This window comes from Mustela lutreola, chromosome 5 (genome assembly GCF_030435805.1).
Source record: "Mustela lutreola isolate mMusLut2 chromosome 5, mMusLut2.pri, whole genome shotgun sequence".
Lineage (NCBI taxonomy): Eukaryota > Metazoa > Chordata > Mammalia > Carnivora > Mustelidae > Mustela > Mustela lutreola.
The window spans coordinates 4948128-4971587 of record NC_081294.1 but is presented as its reverse complement, the minus strand read 5'-3'; the positions used below and the strand labels follow the sequence as shown (position 1 = coordinate 4971587).

Below are 23460 nucleotides of genomic sequence, written 5' to 3'. Positions count from 1 at the left end.
AGAGGAACACACAGGTCTGCTGGTTTCAAGTGTCCCGTCTGCCAAGAGGATGCACTAAGAACACACACATCTGAAATGAGCATGGAATGGGGCCTAAAAGTGACCCGCGGTAACCAGTGTTAGCCAGGAAGAGTATTTCTGCTTTGCCTTCCGGAACCAGAAGGAGCACTCCGGCCGACCAGGGGTGTGAGAAGCCCCCGCTGGCCCTTCCTCAAGGCAAACAAGGTTCGGCGAGGCACTGGTGGCCCCTGAGCTGCCTCAAGACCACGGCGCTCTGGGCTGTGAGGACACCAGCGGCCCAGAGAGACACAGGAAGGTCTAACCATCGTGACATCCAGGCGAACTCCAAGACCCCCTCAGCTGCCTGCCCTCCAAGTGAGGAAGCACCAAAGACCAAGGACCAGGTGAGGGGCAGGGGACTCGAGCAGGGAGGGGACAGCTGACCACTCCGGGAGGAACGGTGGAATCAGAGCCGTTGAACAGAACCCACGCCAGACGGGGCAGGCAGCACCCCTGCCCCCACGCCCCTCCCTCCCTCTTCCCTGGGCCCTTCCGGAGCCCGGTGCAGGGCTCACGGCTCACGGCCTAATCCCGGCACCAGAACACCACTTGCTCGTGGACAGCATCTGACCCACGGGAACGGATGAATCAAAGCACCATTTAGTTAAATAAATATTTCACTTATGCGCCTGTCATTTAAGATCACGTTTCCCTTAAAATATATCCCACCTTCACATCCCAAACAGTGCCAAAGAGCCCGCAATATTCTACTTCGTGCTAACGTTACCCGTACTTACTCTCACTTTAAGAAGCTGCATGTGTCTGACAACACACTTTCACCAGCACGCGCCGTCAGCCGCGCACCACTGCAGGCGTCAGCACAACCCTGGCCATTTTATGGGCCTATGACCCACATGTTCAACTCTCCAAAGCAGCTCCTCATGAACGTACATCATCATTTACATCCATACGATCGTTACTGCCCAGAAACAAACACGAGGAAGCTCTCAGTATCAAACCTCAAAGGCATTTCACAGCTGACAAGAGATCGACAGAAAACCACACCGAAGTCTCCTTCTCCACAATTAGCTGCTGCCTCGTAGGGCACAGCGTCAGCCCACCAGCGGCCGGTCTCCAAATCTCCCATGACAATTTCTATGCTGTGACCATCACAGAAGAAACTCCTCTATGAAAGATCACAGAGGTGGCATCTCAAAACCAGCAGGAAACTATGATTATTTAATGGGAGGCCCTGGGACACGGCCTCCTGTGGCAGAAGCTGGCTGTCCACCAGGATGCTAAGGGGCCCCTCCCATAGCCTCAGGTGGCCAGCGAGCCATCGCCTGGCCCCTGTGAAGCACAAGGAGCACATGCTCCCCAGCGGAGGCTGGCAACACACTTCCTCAGACGGTTTCTTCAGGGCAGAGAGGCCCACACAACCCTGAGAAAGGCCCCTAGTGTGGAGCAAGGCAGGCAGGCAACACAGAGGGATAAGCCCGTGATCTGGATTGGACAACCAGGGCTCCATGAATTCTGTCCTCTGTAGCCAAACCAAATCCTGATGCAGGAAGCTAAAGAGAACGGTGTGAGACTCCTCCCTTGTTCTACACTTGAGAATGGGATACAGATGCAGAGTTGAAATTTCCAGGTGAAAAAAAAGCCAAGAGAAGAAAAAACCCACAGGAACCACCCCCTATTTGGACTTGGAGGAGGCTTTTCCAGACTCCAATATAAAACGGCAATCACAACACCAAGACTGAAGAATTTTATCCAAAACCATGCTGAGTATAAACAAACTAAAAGCCAAATGACAACTGTACAGGGCAGAAACATGACAAATCTGAGTCTGCACTAGACCAGGCCATGGCCTACCCTGGGGTAAGCGGACAACTCACCGCTTCTGATGAAGCGGGACCTCTGGCCGTAGGTCATGGTCCCATGTGAGTCACTGTCCTCTCATTAAGAACAAGGAAGATGGGGTTGCCTGGGTGGCTCAGTGGGTTAAGCAGCTGCCTTCAGCTAAGGTCATGATCCCAGGGTCCTGGGATCGAGCCCAGCATCAGGCTCCCTGGGTAGCAGAGAGCCTGCTTCTCCCTCTGCCTGCCTCTCTGCCTACTTGTCAAATAAATAAATAAACTCTTAAAAAAGAAAGAAAGGAAGGAAGAAAGAAAGAAAAGGAACGAGGAAGATATGTGTGCACCAGAAAGGAAAGACCCCCATGACAGACGGCTGGTGCAGGTAAAGACACAGCCCCACCTCCACACGAATGTCTGCCCCACATACGCACCACATACGTGAGAAGGTCCAGTAGGCCACATGCCAACGCCCAGCCCACACTGTCTCCCACCCAGAAGGGCAGGGGGGCTGCTGTGCGAACACTCCGCTTTCTACTCCAGATACTTTTTTACTACTTAGGCCTTTTTGTGTTTTACAAGAACGTGCTCATTATATAAATTTAAAAAATACACAGGAAAAAGTCAACTGCATTTTAGATGACAAGACTGTGATTTTTATATTGTTTTTTACTGGCGTGCATTCTCTAATTTTAATGACGAATACAGATTTATTAAAAAAAAAAAAAAAGGGGGGGGGGAGAAGAAGAAGAAGATCAAATTAAGCTTCCAAACTCCGGAAGCCTCTTCCCGTCCACCTAACCCAAGACCATGAGTTCCCAGAGCAAGGCTGGCTTGTGCGGGTCCGGGTTCACAGAGCAGGCGCTGAGCACAGACAGCTGAGGGGTGCACAGGTAGCAAGCCCAGGGCGGGAAGGGGAGGGGAGGAGAGGGGAGGGAAAAGAGGAGAGGGAAAGGAGGGGAGGGGAGGGAGAAGGGGAGGGGAGGCAGCCGCCTGCTCTCCAGCAAGGTGCAGCCAACACAACTTGGCGGGCGCGGACAGGTTCTGTGCGAGGGGCTACTGAGCACCTGCCCTGGCTACTGCAGCTGTCACCTGACTTCATTTAACTCTGGACAGCCACCTGTGACATCTCAGACAGGCTCTCTGGCTGCTTCTTCCCAGACAGGCCAAACCTAAGAGGGAGCAGGCAGGGGGAGCCCCATGAGAGCACACTTCTCAAGCTTCTCCAGAACAGGACGCATGGGCTTGGTTACTCCCCCAGGTCGTCCGTCTTCCCACCCTCGCACGCCTGGCAGCCCACAGAAACAGAAGTGGTCCGCCGCAGGTAAGGCTCACTTTGGGGGCTCCGCCACCTGCACAAACACCCCCTCCCAACGGAGGCCACGTGGAGTAACAACACACTACTGCAAACAACGCTGCAGTGAACACAGGGGTGCACCTCCCTTTTCAACGTACTGTTTTCATTTGCTTTGGGCAAATACCCAGTAAAATCACCGGATGATATGGTAGTTTCGTATTTAATTTTCTTAGGAAACTCCACACTGGTTTCCAGTGGCCGCACCCATTCACGTTCCTACCAAAAGCGCACAAAGGTTTTTCTGCACACCCCCGCCAGCACCTGTTACTCTTGTCCTTCTGACACCAGCCATTCTGACAGGTGTGAGGCTCTACCCCCTCGGGGCTCTGACCTGCATCTCCCTGACGATGCGTGATGTCAGGCATCTGCACAAACGACGTGCGGGAGAAGCCAGCGGCCCGCGGCAGGTGAGCGGACAAAGATGCGGCACCCGGGTACACTGCAGCCGTCCTCGGCCGCGGAAAAGAAGGACATTTTGCCATTTGTAACTACATGGATGGACCTCAAGGATATTATGCAAAGTGAAATAAGTCAGATAAAGACAAAGAGCAGACGATTTCACTTACATGTAGAATCCAAAGAATATGCAAACCACAAAAAAAGCCCAGAAATGAACTCATAAAGTCAGGGAAGAAACATGGTTGCCAGAGGGGCGGGGGTGGGCGACGCAGCAAATAAGCAAAGGGATGAAAAGATACAAACTTCCGGTTAGAAAATAAGTCGCGGAGTCGCAGCGGGGACTGGAATGCAGGCCACGTCTGGAGAAAGGTGGTGGCCACACGCATCTGGAGGGAACGCCAGGTGACAGACAGACGCAACTGCTGCATCAGTGCCGGGCGCCGGAGGCAATGTGACGCGGTGTGACAACTGCACTTCCATTAAGAACAAACAAAACACTTCCTAGTAGGTCTCCGGACTCTCTTTTCTAAACTTCCTCTAAAACAAACGTTTTAAATCCTTGGGGCTAAATGTGGACACAAACCATGTCTGCCAAAGCTAGGTGTTACAGCTCTTGATGTCATTTCAACACGTGTTCCGCGCTACAATGAAGCTAGGCTTTGACGGCCCAAGAAGAGGTCAGTAACAGCGGTGCTGATTAGGGCATTTCCGAAGAAACTGATCTGATTACGGAGCCGGGCAGACAATTGTTCCATCTTCACTAAGAAGCACTCACGGGTCTGAAATGGGGAGGCAAGTTTCCATGCGTGGCTGGGCACCAGATCAGTTCAAAAGTAAGCGTTTTTCTTCCTTCATGGTACACTGCACAACGGTGCATCTTTTTAGGTCAGCTGATCCCTACAGGAAGGTGCCTATACACAAAGTTTGTATTTCCGACCCACAAAAACGGCAGCTTCAAATGGTTCGACTTTTTACATGCAATGACACCTCGAACCCAGCAGGATACGGGATTAGAAGCTGACCATATGACAGGCTTGGGGAGCAACAAGAGTATGTAGCCAGGACCCACACGAAGGCGAGGCCCACTCAGCCACTGTCCAGCCACAGAGCCATGAATCGAGTCAGGAACCTCTGCACGGAGCCAAGAAGCCAAGCGCACCCGGTGCCGCGGAGAGAGCACACAGATGCTCGCCTCACCCTGCAGGAGGTCACCGGCTTGGGCATGGGCAGTGGGGAAGGAGGGCTGCTGCCCTGTGCACAAGAGCAGGATCACGGGAATGCATGGCACACCCCGGACGGCCCGTCTCTGGAAGCAGAACGCAGCGGACACTCCGGCCAAGGCAACGGCTGGTACAGACCAGGTGCAACTCTGAGATTCGATCCGGGAGATTCTCACACTGGCACATCACAGTGGAGCGAGCCCCGAATGATTCCTTTTCTGGGTATTTTAAGATGGACATGGTGAGGCTGGCTTGCAGTAACTTTCAGTTTTAATCACAAAAGCACTGGACCTCCGAAGCATTATTCTCCGGTGTACTTTTAAACTAAATCCTAGAATACTAGAAAATAAAGCTCTGTGATGAATGAGAAAGGCGTTTCTCATCTACAACTGCTCTCTTACATGAGTCCAACCGTTCAAAGGGTAATGACTGCTCAATTTTTAGTACATTTCCCAAATTAATTTCTGCTTTTAGTACCAAATAATGAAGGTCAGCAACATTTTAGTGTCTATCTTATGAGCAACTGGTGTATGGTTGCTGTAAATATTTGTGAAACACAATTCCATGGGTTATTTTAAAAGGTGAAAGATGTATTATTCAGTTACCAAGTCAAACTATCTGATTCACAGCAAATAGAGCTATTGATGAACACAGACAACCCACTGCAGAAGGGTGATTTCTGATTTTCGAAGCTGAGCTGGTGGGGTTCCATGGTTCTCAGAGCCTGGGTCAGGGCCATGGGGCACTGGTTCTGCAGGTGCCTCAGGCAAGTGCCTCCCTCACTCGGGGGACTTGGGCAAACAGGCCCCAGGCAGAGCCAGGCCCCAATCCCTCTCCCAGCCCAGCACAAACTGCAAGTGGCCCAAAGGAGACTTCTGTGTATTCCCCAGGGAGGACGGGCAGATGTGCTGCAGCATGTAAAGCACACAAACACGGGGCCCAAAGTGAAGACAATGAAATGTATTTTAAATAAAACAGCATGGGAAGAATGGGGGCAAAGGAACCACCCCTGACGGTGAATGATGCCGGCCTGTGAGGGGAGAAGCACAGGGGGCTTTGTCTGCTCCCAGGGATTTTAAATCCCATTGTTTCTTCTAAAGAAAGCAATGGTCAGGGCAGATTTTATGCATCACTTTCTTAGGGGAACAGGGAAGGCAGATAAACACGTGCGCGACCTCCAACATGGCCTCTAGCTTTCAGCATCTGAACCTCCAAACACGCTCTAAAGGGTCACAATGTTGGACTTGTCCAGCTCCCTGAGATCTTAAACCCAAAACACTGGTTCCCAGGGCCCGTCCCCATGGTCCCTGTCCATACTGTTAGCCACAGGTCCCAGTTTACCCGGAACATCCCCCGTGAACTTGGTCAATTCCAAATGCTGGGGGAAAACCAAGCTTTCCATTACAATGGAAAATGCAACAGAAAATACTAGAAATCATCTTCCACTGTTAATTTATTCCATCTCCCCTGCCCTACCCTGCCCAACTCTTCTTAAAACCTTTCAAAAGCCTTAAAAAGCCAGCGGTTTCTCAGAAATTGGAGCTCCTTCCCCTTGGCTCCACAATGTTCACGGTCTAAATTTTTGCCCAAATCATGTCTTAGTGAAACCATTTTGGAGTTAACTGCTGGAGTGGTACGGACGTTAAAGCGCTGATGGACTTGCAGTGGGACGAGGGACTCGGGCCGCACCCCTCGGGCACAGGCACAGACTGGCAAGAGGCAAGCGCAGGTACAGACCCTAACTAGAAAGAATGAGCTGCTGAGGGATACCTGGGTGGCTCAGGTGGGTTAAAGCCTCTACCTTCAGCTCAGGTCATGATCTCAGGGTCCTGGGATGGAGTCCTGCATCGGACTCTCTGCTCAGCGGGGAGTCTGCCTCCCCCTCTCTCTCTGCCTGCCTCTCTGCCTACTTGTGATCTCTGTCAAATAAATAAATAAAATCTTAAAAAAAAAAAAAAAAAGAAATGAGCTGCTGAGCCCACGGCAAGTGCAGACATCCACACGGGAATGGCTGAATATCTCCATTTTCAGGCGTGAATGATCCTCTTTAAATTACCCATGTGTGGATACAGCTAATGACACAAATCCTTTTTTATTTATTTTTAATTACATTACAAGGAAATTAATGCCTGCACCAATTACTTAGAAAACCTTGAGGCAGACCTTCAAAGGTTTTTTTGGGTTTTTCGTGTTTTGTTTTGTTTTAATAAAAGCTCAAAAATGGAAGAAAGACAACTGAAACTGCAAATTAGAACCCAGTGTGTTTCCAGAATGTTCCCTTACTTATGTTGTTAATGGGGTAGCTGTCCCGCCAGGCTCCCATCAGCCTGCTTTAAGGGCCTCCCCATGAGCATCTCTCCACTCCAGAGACCACCTGTGTACCCATCTCTCCCCAAAAAGCTTTGAACAAAGCTACTCTTACAATGCTTTTAATATGTTAATGGAAGAGTGACGCCCTTGGGAGAAGCTGCTACCAGAGGAGGAGGCTGAGAGCAACAGACAGGGAAAGGAGGTACCTCTTAGGGGAGGGGGGAGTAGGCAGGGTGGGCTGGGAGGGCACAGTGTTGCCATGGGGCAGGTCAAGGCCAAGCTGGGTTGAAGAGGCTAAAGCCATCCAAGCATTCACAAAACTGCCAGGTCAGAAGGCTCTACAGTTTGGAATCATCACTGCTACTCTAACTCTGGTCCCTGCCCATCGGCTCCCAAGAAAAGTGAGCTCTCTGTCCCCTTCCCACCAAGACCCCTCGGGGGATCGGTCACTTTGAACCCTGGTTCAGGTACATGTCTGACAGGGTTTCAGAACCTCAACTGAAGGCCAACAAAGGAAATGACACTCTTCTGCCTTAGCCAAGGAAACCCAAGCACACTGCAAGTGCAAGAAAAGGCCCTGGGGCCACCCGGGAGCCAGAGAACCACAGCCGTCTTCTCCTCCCCTCAGAACAGAGAGCAAGAACTCAGATACCACAAGCTTATACTTAAGCTATGACAAACATTCTTAATTTAACCATTTCTTCTCAATCTACCTGTCGCTGGTAGAGAAACTGGCTTCTAGAGAAACTCTAGTAAAGCACCTGGGAGCACCTACAGACCGGACTGAAGGTAACCCAGCACTTCACAACCTCAGTCAACAGTCCTGCGGAGGGTCAGTACTACTCTGAACCATTTTGCATTATAAACCTCCAAACCACCCCATGCTCCAAAGACCAGCTGGAGAAAAACCACTTGCTTAGCACGTCCATAACCCAGCATGGGGCAAAAATGGCCAAAGGACTCAGTCTCCTGACTCTGGTGTCCTAGAGAGCCCACAATGCAATCCAGGGCCTTCAAGCCTCTGGAGGAGCTCACAGCCAGGAGAGCTGCTTGGGGGGCAGGGAGGGGCCAAAACGGCACTACACTGTGCTGCTTTCTCCTGCCCCGGCACAGGCCACCGGCCCCAAGGCACGCAAGGCAGCCACAACATAATCAGCAACTACTGCAGCCACCTAGAGGGGACTCAGAGGGAACCACGTGGCTATGTCAAAAAGCCAGGGTCCCCAGCCTTGCTCGCCAGCTGAACTAGCTGCATCATTTTTGAAATGAAAATAGCTGTATGTTCTGTCGTCTTTCCAGAGAGCCCTTTTCACTGGGAAAGTGAGCTGGGAAGATCCTGTGAGGAAGATTAGTGAGAGTCTGAAAACGTTAGCGTTCTGGGGAACACCAGCCAGGACTGTCCACGTTTGTGGCATTTTCATCAGAGCCTCCCAAACAGTCTTCAAAGCAAATACTCCTGTCTCTGTATCACAGATGAGAAAACTTAAGTATTCATTAGGCCGATGGTCACCAGCCAGTATCATGCCGCCAAAACTCAGACCCAGAGCTGTGAAAGCTCAAGCCACACTCGGGTGACCCAACATACAGAAACACGGGCAGAAACTCACTGTGGGTCCCTTTATAAAGAGTAGAAAGTTGTAAACAGAACTTTATTTAGAGAATCATGTACATCCATGTAATATTTTTAAATTGTTTAAAAGAGCTTTTCAATGACCAGAGGAACCACTTATCTTGAATCCGATTTAAACAAATACAAGAGGCCATCTGTGCACTGTATTTAGAGTAGCATTAAAAACCATGGAAATATGCTCAAATGTCAGCAGGAAAATTAAGGGTAATTTCTCTTCTGTATCTTCCAAACTTCTTCAATAAGTACATTACTGTTTTTATAATCATAACCCCCTCCCAAAAAAAGCATTACTCTGTCTGGCTTGGTTAATTGACACCAACTTCACCCCCAAAGGTCACAGGGCAGAACTCTGTGTGCTTGTGTTCATTCTCTGGTCTCCTGCCTCTCCTCTAGGGGCCGCCGTAGGGGCATCTCCTTCTGGCTCCGTCCCAGGCCCCGAGTGAGCCAGGCGCGGCACCGCGGAGGCCCAGGGGACCCCACGGACGGCTCAGCGTCAAGTCCAGCAGGCTACAGGTCCCTTCAGCCCTCAAGTTCTGGCTCTAGAGCCACCCGAGCCACTGGTTCTGGAAGGGACTCCCGACTGCGGCACAGCCTCCCCCCACCAGACAGGGCTCCTAGAAACACCGCCCCTACGATCCCAGAAAATCCTCTGCAGATGCGGGAGAACCGGCCCGGAGGAGATGTGTCTGAGGAAGAGGGTTGGTCTGAAGCAGCGCAGCGCTCTGGCCACACCACCACAAGCGCAGCGAACGGCGAACGGGCCTTCTCCGCGGGCCGCTCTCCACACAGGCACTGCGGTCACACAGCTGAGAGAAGATTCGGAGGCTACATTTAGGCTCGCCGGGAAAAAGCCCACCACTCGTTGGTGAGTGCATCATATCCATATTATTAGCTGACATCTGCCACCTGCCGGCTCCGTGAGGGCTCCGTGCGACACGTCACTGAGCACGATCCCCGTAAGCACCATCACCTCCCCTTCTCCGGACGGCTCGGCCCGTAAAGCACCTGCCAGCGGCGCGCGTCTTGCTTGAAGAGCTCAGGCAGGGCAGCAAGGCTCCCATGGCTCCCGCTGCTCCCACGGCTCCAGGCGCTCCCTGGAGCCTCCCGGCCCCCAGCCACCCAGCCCTGTCGGCTTCCTGCAGAGCGCGAACCCGCCCACTCGGCCCCCTCCCCGCACTGCCCTGTTCCGACCGGCTGCCTGCCTCACCTTGACCCCTCAGCAGGTATCAGAGGCCAGATAGGAGGAGTCTCACTTCCGGTGCTGCTGTTCTAACGGGACACATCGTCTCAGTGCCCCACAGGGGATGTGATGATCACCAAGACCGGTGAAGCACCCAGGGAGCCCGTGTCCAGTTCCGCGTGGCCCGCAGACACGCGCACAGCGGACACTCATCACCTGCCGGACGCCAGCGCCACCGAGAGCCGGGTCTGGCCCCCATGCGAGCGCGTCGGTGCACCTGGGAGGTCTACAGGAAGGAAGCTGCTGCACTTCACTGTATCCGATACGTGTACGCAGTTAAGTCCAGAGAGGCAAAGCTGACACAGAGCACTGACTTGTCAGTCAGTCAGCCAGGTTTGATGCCAACTAGTTGGAAGGAGGAAACGAGTCATGTGCACCAGTTCTCCTGGGTCCAAACTAGACATCACACTCACCGACCTCCCAAGGCCCCACCAAGATGACCAGAAACAATTTTTAAGAAAAAAACACAAGAGTGCTGGAACACTGCCAAACGGAAAGGACAGGAAAGGACTTAGCGGAGCCAAAGGTCGAAGTCAACACGGAAGCGTGGAAAGCAGACGCCTCTGTCCGGTGATTTCCCGCAGCCCGACTATTCTGACACTGGCTACAGAGCAGTGAGCGCGACCCACTGAGGCCCTTGCTCTGAGCTGGGAGCGGAGCCAGGGCAGCATGGAGAGGGGAAATGATCCCCAAAATAAACCAGAGGGCACAGAGTGCACTCTGCCAACTGGTGGCCCATGGCCATGCCCATGGCTCCCGGGTTAGGTGCTGAGGGGCCGGTACTGGAACCCGGACAGAAGAGCAAGTGGCGGCCGGACACACACAGGTCAGGGCAGCATCCGGGGAAAAGGAAGAGCAGGCCGAGGCCCCAGCAGCCAGGATGAGGTTGGGAGGCTTCGGGAACCAGGAGAAGCCCGTGTGGCCTTGGGAACAGAGGCACCGTCAGTCTGGAATGCAGCAACCCTGGGCCAACTGTGGGGCAAACGAGAGTGCCAGGCTTCGGAAGATACCCAGTGGCCAGGAAGAAGGGGACCAAAGAGGCCTGAGAAAGCCGGAGCCCTTCTGGAAGACTTGGGCCCTGACAAAGGTGCCTGCCGACTGCCCCAAGCCTGTCCCCTCTCCCCACGGGGCTGCCAAGTCCCAGAAAAGCTAGCCCAGGACATGGCCAGCCTCTCAAGCCTGTAGCCTGAGCTGAAATTTCTCAGTGAGGCGGAAGGTGCACAGCAGGAACACACGCACATCACCTCAGCAGAAAGACAGACTATGAGGTCTGCCCTGGCAGCAACCCCATGAACAGGCCACAGCAAACAAAAACAAACAGGAGAGGAACCCAGTACACGACAGAAACAACACCAGCACCCAACACCCAGCACCGAAGAAGACACACAAGCCAAGTTCAGGAAAAACCTGCTCCAGGACCTTGTTCTATAGAAAAGCAACCTGGGTCAGAAACCTGGTGACAGTCAGCAGAATGAGGGCACAGGGGAGCTACCGTGCTAAGGACACACACCGCGAGCCAGAGCAACAAGAACCTAGTTCAACAAGATGAACAGAGAAAAAAGAAATGATTCAAGTCATCCAAGGGGAAAAGGTCTCCTGAGGGACAGAGGCGCTGCCAGCCAGCAGAAGAGGAGCCCAGAAGGCCCCGCAGAGTCGCGTGGAAGAGCCGGTGTACCTGAAGCAAAGGCACAGCCCGCTCTGTGGGGGGGAAGGGAAGCTGTGCTCCAGGCAGAACAGATGCTGGGGGCCCGCACTGAGCCAGACGCAGCACCAAGGGCCATGTGTGGACTAGAAGGCGGCTTCCAAAAGGCAACTAACAAATTAACCAACATGGACCACCTTCACCAAGAGGGGAGTGAGTCTTGCCTCCGATTTCTGACGACACTCACAGCCAGAGACATGGAGCAATTCTGGAGCAATTCTGAGGCCGAGAGATGGGTATTGAGACACACAGCAGGCCTCAGGGAACGCGGCACCAATTAGCTCTCTTTAAAGACCTGACTGAACACACACAACAAAAAGATCCTGACGCAGGCTTCCCCGTGCAGAGCTGGTGAATGAGCACAGGGCGGGAGCCGGGGCCCCAGGCGCTCAGCCGAGCTCAGGGCCAGGACCACAGGGAGCAAGGCCAGGGTCACAGCCGGAGGAGCACGGTCTGCTGCTGTGAAGCTCATTCCAGCACACGCAGGCCAGGAAGACGGCCTCGCTCCTGCAAGCTCTGCCCGCAAGGACACAGCCTCCATGGAGCCCCCCAGACATGCCGACCACGCAAAGAACTCCGAAATCTGAAGGAGTCCAGGGACGAGTGCTGGTGGGGAGCAGGACGTCTCTGTAAATACAAAACCGAGACTCACCCACCGCAAACTGTGGTCTCCCACATCCGGGCAGGACTGCAGTGTCACTAGGAACCCTGACTGCCTGGGGTCAGAGGCCCTGCTGCTTTCCAGCGACCAGACCTTGCGGGATGCGGCCAGTGCCTCCACACGGTGCTGTCATGAAGATTTCATGACTCCAGACAAAGTACTCAGAACAGGACTCGGCACTTAGTCAAGGCTCAATAGATGGCAGTGATTATAATTACAGAACAAAATATAAACGCCTAACTGCTGCTGACAAAATAATTCAGTGCAAATCAGGAAGTGAAGATACATGAAAGAGCTATTTTATTTTAGTTCGCTCAGGCCGCTGGAACAGGACACCACAGACTAGGCAAGTCCAACAACAGGCATTTATTTCCCACAGTTCTGGAGGCTACAGGTCTAAGATCAGGGGACCGGCGCAGTCAGGCTCCGGTGAGAGCCCTCTTCCTGGCTTGCAGACAGCTGCCTTTTCACTCGGTCTGTAACAGGGCTGACAGCCAGCAAGCAATCTGGCCCCTTCTTAGAAAGACACTAATCCCAGGATGAGACCCTGCCTCTGTGACCTCATCTAACCCTAATCACTTCCAAGGGCCCCTTCCCCAAGCATCGTCACACTGGGGTCGGGGCTTCAACATACGGATTTTAGGGGACGCAACTCAGTCTGCAGCAAGAACTAACAACAGCTGTACACTACACAGCAGTAAGCAAACGGATATGATGTCATCAAAACTTTTCCTTTGATTTTTTTGCACTCAGTCACTTAAGCTTTTCATCATTTTTAAGGAGGGGGGGAGGGCAGAGGGAGAGAGAGAATCTCAAGCAGACTCCACACCCAGAGGAGAGCAGGACATGGGGCTCAATCCCGTGACCTTGAGATCATGACCTGAGCTGAAACCAAGAGTTGGTCACTTAACCAACTAAGCCACCCAGGCACCCCTCATCATTTATGCTCTTGGTCTCGGCAATACCTCCTAGAAACTAGTATTTCCATCTGAGAGGTTCCACATTATTTTCACTTTCCACCAAAATCAAAAATTCAGTAAACCGTGTTTAAAAAGAACATGACTCGCAATGGAAGTATTTCCATTGATCAATTCATGTGTCCGTCCACCATGGGCTTAAAAGGAGAGGTCTACAGTGGCAGTCACCTAATTGTATTTTGGTATTGCCGGGGGATGGACCCCATGATTTTTAAGCTTCTTTTTTTAAACACACACACACAAATCCACTTAATAAAAATAATCATTTAAAAGTCAGCAGAAAACACTCTTAGACATTACCTCTCACTAAAGCAATCAGCAAACAGAACTGTTAAGAGGATCAGCATCACGCACGGTGGCAGTGTGTGTCACTGACCACTTAAAGGAGTCACTCTTGCAAGGTAGGGGACAGCACCAGACCGCAGGCCCGGTTTGCGAGAAAATACTTCCAACTCCTCCTGGGGAGACTGGGATGCACATTCAGAGCCTGGGCAGACCTAAAGATGGTCTCTGCAACCTGAGAGGTCCTGTCTCTACCCAGAGACTGGGGTTCGTGTCTTTCTCTTCTTGCTAGTACCAGACCTCTCTGAACAACCCCCTCTCTGCTCTGCACGTCTAGTGGTTAAGAAGAAATGCTGTGGCCTCAGACTGCCTGGGATCCAAAGCCAGTGCTTCACTGACCTGCCGTGCGAGCTAGCCAACCCCTGTGCTCTGAGCTGCGCCCCTGCTCCGCACCCGGGAGGGCGGCGGGGGGCGCGGCATGAAGGCCTGTGGGCTCAACGGGGCCCCAATGATGAGTGACACAGCACACACATGTGACAGTGACAAGTGCGGAAAACCACTCGCTCGGTGGCAGCGAAGGAGAGGTGGAGACAGCAGCTGCGAAGGAAGGCCGGAGAACACAGGGCCTCTTCCCCAACTGCAAGGTGCTCACTGCCAATAGTCTTACCCCAAAAGCCCTCCAAAAAGGCCATTTTTACTCTTAACAATTTTGTGAGTTGCAGTTCATCCCAAACCTTAACCTGGGGCAGTTCGCACAGGTCCCCTTTCTCTGGAGCTTGGTCTCCATCCCACGTGCTTGCCGCGGCCACGGGGGGCTGCTCAGTCTCCTGGAGCCAGCCTCTGACGGGGCCGCAGACGCTCCGTGGTACTCGAGGACCTCCGCAGGGCGCCACCGAGGAAGGTGTGTGTCCTCTTTCCCAGGCCGGCCATCTCTTCAGGTTCTCCTTCTATTTTTAAAACTCTGATTGCTTCAGTTTAGAGAAGATGCTAATAACCAAAAACCTGAAGCGCGCTGCACGCAGGCCGCCACCTCTGCCAGGTCGCCTTGTCCCTGCGTCCTGCTCTTGATCCCGGCACCCCTGTTCCCTCCCAGGGGGGTGGCGGTGACCTGCACGGGCTCTACCGCCCCGCGCGCCCGCTGGGGGGCTGCAGCTCTCCGACTGCCTGGCTGCCCCTCGGGGAGACGCTCCATCTACTGAAGCTGACTCTCTTTAAACCGAAACATTGAGGAGAAAAAATGGGAGGCGGCAGGCAACAGACGCTCACTGGCCCTGCTTCCGGCTTTCAACAGTCTTCAGTTGAAACAGCAACTCACCAACTGCTCCACTCTTCCCGGACGACAACTTGCCAAAAAAATCCAGACGGGAGGAGCCCCGCCTGCCCCACTGTCCGGGACGGTCTGCAGAAAGCGGGACCTTCAGTGAACCGGAGCAGACCCTGCAGACCCTCCCCCACAAAGCCCCCCACAAGCCCACCCCCAGCATCTCCATCATCTGCCATCTGACTCCAGGTGCCCCCAGGTTCTCTCTCTCCCTCGATCTCTCTCTCCCTCGATTTGCAATGTCCCCTTACAGCCACACGGAGGCTGGCTTCACAGGGCGAGCTGCCACCCCCTTCCAAGTCCTGAAGAGGTCCCCTTCCCCCAGCAGGCCAGGAGGATGTCGGCCTGGCCAGGCTTCAGCTTTCTGTGTGTGGTACCCATCTCGAGGCCTGCTCGGAGAACGCACGACCCTCCTGCAAGCGACCCGAGAGCCCACCCCGGCGGAGCCCTCGCCCCGGGAGCCGTGGCCGCCCCGAGTGCCCGAGAAGAGCAGAGGCTCCAGGCAGGGCACCAGCGGGCGGGCAGGAGCGCTGTCCCCCGCTACCCCCCCCCCACCAGGCTGGACTGAGTTGTTCCGCATCGCACTCTGCGTGACTGAGACCATGCTGTGTGCGCAACTCAAAGGTGGCCCTTTGAGACGGAGACCCGCTGGAAACTCAGAAACGCCAATTCTAGAGCTTTCCAGGGGTGGCTCGCTGAGCACCACGGCTTCCGCGGCTGTTTGCAGTTTGGATTCATTTAGGCAGCAGTTAACGAACCAACTACTGAGTTTGCAATAAAGAGAGTCTAAAGCTACTCTAGGTCGGCACTGTCAGAAGTCAGAAGGCTACTTAAGTGTTCATTAAAATGAAATGCAATTAAGATTCAGTTCCACAGCTGCATCAGGCGCACGGCAAGCGCTCCAGGGCCACACGGAGCCAGCAGCAACTGCTCGGGCCGCACAAAACCCGGGCCCGGCCGCCCTCACAGAGTGCGCCACAGCGCCCCGTCCCACCGTTCACAGAGGCCAAGCCTGAAGCTGCAAAGCGCTCAGAGAAAGAGCACGCACTCCTACTATGTGCACAGAACCCGAAATCCTAAACCGCCCCCCACCGTTCGCATGAAGCCACACAGCTGATACTAGAGCGGTGCCCGGAAAGATCTGGAAAGACGCTTAATTTAAGACCCTCAGAACACGTTACTCAGGCACGGTTTAAATTTTTAAAATCCGAAAAGAATGCCTTGACTCCAAGGGAGAAGCGTCTCACGATACCGCGTGGGTTCCTGAAGACTCGGACCTTCAGGCTTTAGCAGCTTCTCTGAGAAAAGCTCAGGCCTGAGAGGGAAACTTGTATTTTCAAACCCGGAGCAAAAGGCCTTTTCTGTCCAGTTGGCAATGTGCCCCACCTAATTTTTGGTTTCAATTTCCTCCGAGAAGAGAGGAGAAAAGGGAAGGAAAGGAGTGGCCTGCTCAGCTCTCCACGTCACAATTCACATGGCACTTCCAAGTCTCCTCTGTTTAGCACATCCTGCCAGGGCTATGTCGTGGATGTACTTCCCAGGTGGGGAAACCGAGGCGCAAAAGTCAGGAACCAGCATGAAATCAGTCAACACCAGGCCTGTGCATGAGGCTACAGGGGAGCGGAGCACAGGAGAACCAAGGGAGCTCAAGGCCATGTGCAGATCGCAGCCGAAGGGCTCCGAGCAAAAAACAGAAGGATCTGATTTTTCATTTCCCTTCCACTCCTGCATCCCAGCCATGGCTTCAGATCCACCGGATTCCAGAAACACGACGATCTGAAATCTCTCTCAAATACGGAAAGATAGAAACCACCTACATCCACATGTTATCACTTAGGAAATTAACTCCAGTCTTAAACCACAGGAGGACCTAAATGGTTCTACAGAGCAACTGATCTGGGAATTAAAAAGAGCACAAACCCACAATAAAAAGGCACATCTCTGACAATGAAAGACATTCCCTGCCAATGGGAACCTCAGAGACACTCCCACCGAGCCTGCCCCATCAGCCTGGAGACAGACAGACCCCTGAGCAGGGACCGCTCTGCCACGAGGGAGAGCCAGCGTCTCCTCCTTGCTGCTAGGGCTCGGAGCACACGCCCCTGAGCTCAGGCCATGCTCAGCCTGATCCCAGGACACTCAGCAGGTGGCTGAAGGACAGGCAATGTATCTTCATACTTCCCGAAGTTTTCAGACTTTGCCATGGTTAGGTATTAATTTTCGAACAACAAAGAGAAGCTTGCTAAATCTAAGTGGAAATGCCTTTCAAACACAATTTTTTGAGAGCTGTTTTTGATTCTACACTGCAAGGTATAAAACTGGTTTAACCACACTCTTTGGGAAGATAAACAGAAAAACTACAATCAATTTTACTTTAATACTCTGCACTTAAGTAACTTCAGAGTTGGCAATCAAATCTTCAAAAATTCCAAGACAACAAAGTTACTTTCAGCATCTGACCTAAACCACCTAAGCGGCCAGACCCTGTCACGCACGCTCACTCATTCATCAGAGCCTGATGCAGAGCTGGCCAGCAGCACCCACTTGGCCCTGGGGATGCAGCTAAGACACGGCCCCTCAGCCCCAGGGGAAGCAGAAGACCAGCGGTCAATGGTCAGTTGTGTATGAGCAGCGGTCACTCCACAGAAGAGGCCACGGAAGAAATGCGTGGGAGTGTGCTTGCTCTGAAGCGAGGGCCACAGCCTGTGGAGGGGGAAGCGCCCACTCGCATTAACTCGGGCTGCTGTACACACGGTGTGGGGTCTTGTGCAAAGCACACATGGTCTGTTATGTGCTTAGACCCAAATTCCAGAGGCAACATGAGTGAATCATGTCGCATCCCCGCCGACCCCCGAGAGGAATAACAGCTTTCCCAAGCTGCCCAGTGCACGTGGCCTCAGGAACAGGACTTTTCAACTGCGGTAGTTCTCATGTACTCGTTCACACGGCTTTCACATACACGTCTCTTAGGTGACACAGGAGACAAGCACAGAAATGCCCCGAGAGCTAGTCTCTGGTTGCCTGAGTTCAGTCGTGACGACCAAGCCAGAGGACAGACAACAGTCTACCAGAGTCATCACAGTGGGCTGGAGTCCAGTCGAGGGAGAGAAGTGCTGGAAAAGACAACCACATGGTTTAGTCTACCTACAGGAGCATGCCCTCAGCCATGGAAGGAAGCCTCCAGAAGACCCCATGCCCCAAGCCTCAGAACTGTGGCGGAGACAAAATCATCCCCACATGCCCTTAAGAGAGACAACTACCTGAAAGGGCCTGACGCAAACACACAAGCCCTTCCAGCAGAGGGCCTCCGCCAGCTGGCACAGGTGTGGCCAGAGAGAGTCAAAGCTCTGTTGCCAGTGTGCAGATGGGGGGACCACAAGCCAAGGAAGGCAGAGATGGCTTTACGGTGCTGAGACAGTCCCCCAACTGGCAGTTAGCAAAGTATGGGGGACCTAAGTCCTACAATAGCAAGGAACTGAATTCGCCAGCAGTATGCAAGAGGAGCCTGGGCTCCAGTCAGGAACGCAGCAGCCAACGCCGTGCCTGCACCCTGGTGAGAGCCTGAGCAGGAAGCCAACCCAGCTGTCCCAACCTCTGACACACAGAGTCCATGAGACAGTAAAGGAGTATTGGTTTAAGCTGCTAAGTTTATGCTCATTTGTCACACGGCCACAAAGAATAACTGCGGCCTGGAAACCCTGGAGTAAGCCATTTAATGTGCGGTGCAAATCCCGCACTGTAAGAAGATGCACCCCTGACCACCTCACCTGGGACACAGATTGGCATGGGGGACAGGCATCTCGGGCAACTGTCTCAGTCACCGAGGTCACCCATCTGCCTTTACGCCGGTGCCACACTCACCCAGCAGCCTTCACACCAGAGAGTCCAGAGGGGCCTCTCCAGAGTCACGGCCAGCAGCAGTCTCCTTGAGACCCCGTGAGCAGGACACCGCGCCCCGTCACCTGTCAGCCCGTGCCCAGGTGCAGCAGCAACACAGCTTTTCTCAACTTCAACATCACAGGCTGCTGTTTGCTCTGTCTTGATTTTTTTGTTTGTTTGTTTTAAAGATTTTATTTACTTGATAGAGATCACAAGTAGGCAGGCAGGCAGAGAGAGAGAGAAATAGAGAGAGATGGAAGCAGGGTCCCTGCTGAGCAGAGAGCCCAATTCAGGGCTTGATCCCAGGACCCTGAGATCATGACCTGAGCCGAAGACAGAGGCTTTAACCCACTGAGCCCCTCAGGTGCCCCCGTCTTGCTTTTTAATAGCTTCTTTCATTCTGCACCGTAAAAAACAGGTCCTAAACCAATGCGCAAGAAGTCCTCATTTCCCAGGATAACCATGATGCCTCCACCCATCGGACGTACACGATTCCATTTACAGCGGGAAACAAAATTTCTTATTAAATAGTGCCCAAAGGAAGTCTGAGGCTTTACCTTGAAAAATCCCAAAGTTATGAAAAATTGATACTTTAAAACATTTACTTAAAAATTTTTCTCCAAGGTGCTGTCTCACCCGTGCTACTGCTGAGAAGCCACTGGCATCACTGCTCCTCCCTCACAACCCCTGGGCAGCCCGGCAGCGACAGGGTCCGCCCCACCCCGCAGTGGCAGCGCGGGCATTACCAAGGTTGTTTTCTGCAAAAAACATTCGAGGTCTCTATCTTCCCCCAGGACTCCTCCAGCCTGTTTCATACCACAATCCTTTTCCAAGGCGTCTGTCCAGCCCTTCTCCGAGGGTCAGCAGTAAGTGCATCTTCACTTACCAGCAACCAGGCGCAACTCTCCCCAACTTCCTCACAGCCCGCACGCCACCCTAGATGTTCAATCTCACTTTGCAGTGACAGGCCAGGGCACACTGGGTGGGAACAAGCGACACTCTTACTAAGGGGGCTGGAACCTCTGAGAAGGAGCTCATTTCACACGCTCAGCGCAGCAGCAATGCGGGCACGGCTTCCATGCACGACCCCATACGCAGAGCTCGCAGATGCTGAACACTGAGAAAATGAGGCCTGTGCGTGCTACTGTCACCTTGCAGGGCAGGTCTCATTCTAACCTCTCCCATGTGTCCCATGATGTGTATAGGCGGACAGGGGACGGAGAGGACACACCAGGAGTGGCGATGCTGTCGTCTGCCAGGAGCCCTGCTGGGCTTTCACTTGCACCCTCCCACTGGGTCCCCACAAGGACGCACTGGGGGAGAGGGTCACCCACACGCTACTTTACGTAGTGCCAAGTCAGGCTGGAAGCACAGAGGGAGAGGAGGCATCGTGAAGCCTTCTGAAGCCTCCTCCAGGCTCAGCCTCTCCAAACAAGAGTGAAGGAAACACACACGGAGTCCTGCGGGGTGTGGGTCACCATCCTACAAACCACACGGGTCCGTTTCTCACCAGTATTAGACGAAGAGCTGAATTTTGAACAGAAAATGTCAAAAAATAAACACTGTTAAAAGCCCTGCAGGAAGGATGCTCCATGACCATTTCACACTCAGGCACACCAGAGAGGACAGTCCACAGATGGCCAAAGCACACACTGAAGCCTGTCAGGGCCCGGCCTGCAGGGGCCCGCCAGAGGCCAGGGGCCTTCCCTCGTTTCACTGCGCTCCTTCCGGGGCTCTACAGGGCACCAGTAAGGACGCAGCAACACACCTGGGGTCCAAGCTCCCCCCACCCCCACCTGGGACTTTTCTTTGCCTTGAGGCTCACGAGGTTTCTGAAGCCGGCAGCACTGACCAGAGCAACGTAACAACTCGCTGGGCCAGGAAGTGGAGGTGAGGGCATGGGAAGGTGACGAGGGCTGGAAGCTGGGAAGTGCAGGGCCCAGGAGCCTGTCCACACCTGCCCACGTCCCTAAGTCAGAAACCCAGGTAGAGGGGAGAGAGCACATTCCACACCGTTCCCAAAACAAAAGTTTGAGAGTTCAAAGGAGACACAAAACAGCTGCTCCAAGACAAGTGCTTCCCTTTCCCTGCTCCGAGGGTTCCCGTTTGGATCCCTGTCTGCCTCCCCTGGCTTCGTCACCTCCTCAAGGGTGGAAGCAGACCGGCAGCCCTGTGAGGCCAGGCCACCAGTACAGTTTCGAAGGGCAACGCCTTCCAGCCCAGAAAAGAGCAGACAGTGTGCCTGTTCCACACGCCACCACGCAAACGCCCGACTGGCTTCGGCTGATGCTACTCAGCCTCCCGCAGCATCAGCCAGTGGCTCAGCCTTTCTAGGGACTACAGACATGGTCCTTCCAGAAACACCTGTCCTGGGCCTACACAGTAAGTCTGAGCCACTACTCACCAACAAGGCTCCTTTCTACTGACCAGGTCAAGGGCTCTCCCATCGCAGACCTTTCCCCTTCTGAGCTATAAATGAAACACGTGGTGGTGGCCTTCCTCATCACTCTGAGTAAGCTGGTGGCTGGCGGCGAGTTCTAGACCGACTTATTTCTCGATACCAAAAAGCTGCCATAAGCCCAGCGGCCCGCCACGGGCAGGACCATGAGGGACACCTCCCTCCTCTGACCACAGGCAAACCTCCACAGTCCAAGGGCTGCTCTGACTTCCTGCTCCTCTGCTCAGTCCCGCCCGCCCCAAACGGTGGCCTGCTAGAAGCATTCCGTGTAGCAAACCAAGACGGGGCACCCCACCCTTCCAGACACACGGCAGGCAGTCCTAGCAGGCTCCTCCTCTAGGCAGAGATGGCAGTAAGTGGACAGACCCCGAGTGGTACACGTCAGCCACAGAGGCAGCCAAGGAGAAAAGAAGGAGCATCACCAAGAGCAGGACTGCACCAGCTCCTATTCAGGTAGGTTAAAACGGGGAACTCCTGGCTGGGCTGCTTCGGAACCTACTCTTCAACCCTCCACGCAGCCTCTGAGCAGAAACCTCACAGGCCAATGGTGGGGGCAGGGTAGGACCCGCAGTAGGCCCCCAGGCAGGGCCCAGAGCAGCAGCACCCAGGAGGCAGGCTTAGTTGTGGGCTGCAGTCTTTAACCCTAGGAGGACCGCAGAGATGCCATCACGGCGTTCTAAAGGGGACAGATGTAACCAAACCTGCTGATGGGGGAGATTCTCCTACTGGCCACTCTGGGAGAGGCCCAAGGGCCAGCAACAGTGTGTGCAAGGACCGCTGGCCGCTGGAGCAATCTCCGCGAGCAGTGCCGTGCTGCGTGAGGGTAAAGAGATCTGATCAAAGACTAGATGGGGGAGACGGACAAGGAGGAGGAAAGATCTGCACACTGTGCTAGTGTGTGCTGCGCAGGGGCACGCGGATGGAGGCCAGGGTTCAGAGGCAGGATCAAGAGACGGGCATCTTCCAGGCCAACTACTACCTCAGGTCCTAGCAAAGAACCTCATATTTGGTGGGCTTATTTATTAATAAAAGCACCAGCACGGGCACCTGGGTGGCTCACTCAGTTAAGCATCTGCCTTCGGCTCAGGTCCAAATCCCAGAGTCCTGGGATCAAGCCCCATTCTGGTTCCCTGCTCAGCGGGGAGCCTGCTTCTCCCTCTCCCTCTACTCCTCCTCCCCAATCCCACACCTGGTGTGTGTTTCTCTCCCTCTCTCAAGTAAATAAGTAAATAAGTAAATAATGTATGTATTGAAGATTGCTAGAAACCTAAGGGTGAGGAAACATTTTCCAGGACCTAAGTAATTTGCAGAAGGGCATGATGCCACCACTGCCAACAGCTCATGGAAGAAGCAAGATTTGGGGCCGTCTGGACCCCAAAATGCTCTACCAGTGAAGACCACATGTCCTCCTATTTTCCTAGTGCTAAGACACAGAGTCAGTTCCAGAAACATGACAGCCTGGAAACCTGCATGCCTCACCCCACCCCCCAACCAAGGAACTCGGGTATGATGCTATACATCGAGAAATCGCTGTAGACCACCCTTTCTTGGACAGTTTGCCAAGTAAGGACTGGAGAAAGAGAAGCAAGAGGAGAATGGCTCCTACCTGGGGCTGAAATGCACACTGGGGCTTCAGGGAATTTAAGAATGTAACACTTCTAACCCAAACCAGGTGAAACAAATTGCAGGACATGAAGCTCTTAGGATGCATCTCACTTGCTTTAAAGTAGTATCAACTTAACCATATTCCAACCTGAATGAACAGACTTATAACAAAAAAGAATTACTTTAAGTAATCTCAACACCTAGCAATCCCTGGATTAGTAGAACTCTAATATTTGTTAAAAAAAAAAAAAAAATCCTAGTATCCTGGAAAATCCTTATGCAGCTCTTAAATCAGCATACGAATTGCAAAGAAAGTTTATGATTTAAGTCTTAAAATAACGACATAATATCTATATACAAAGGTTTTGTTTCTAGATGCTCAGAAAAGCACAGGAAGGCCAAAGGGCTGGGCAGGGAGCATTCCCACCTGAGCAGCCTCACCTGGGACTGTTTCAACCAACACTCCCACACCCACGTTTTGTTTTTTAAAGAGTCCCTGTCATGTGTAACTGCACTAAACTTAAGTAGAACTTCGAATCCCCTCTAGGCCAACGTGGAAATATTTT

The 23460-nt window shown here is 53.2% G+C and overlaps 1 protein-coding gene across 2 annotated transcripts in view; it reads right to left on the bottom strand.

Moving 5' to 3' along the window:
- Positions 1–23460, bottom strand: part of TENT4A (terminal nucleotidyltransferase 4A) — a 46357-nt gene that overhangs the window by 20989 nt on the left and 1908 nt on the right. The window lies entirely within an intron of this gene.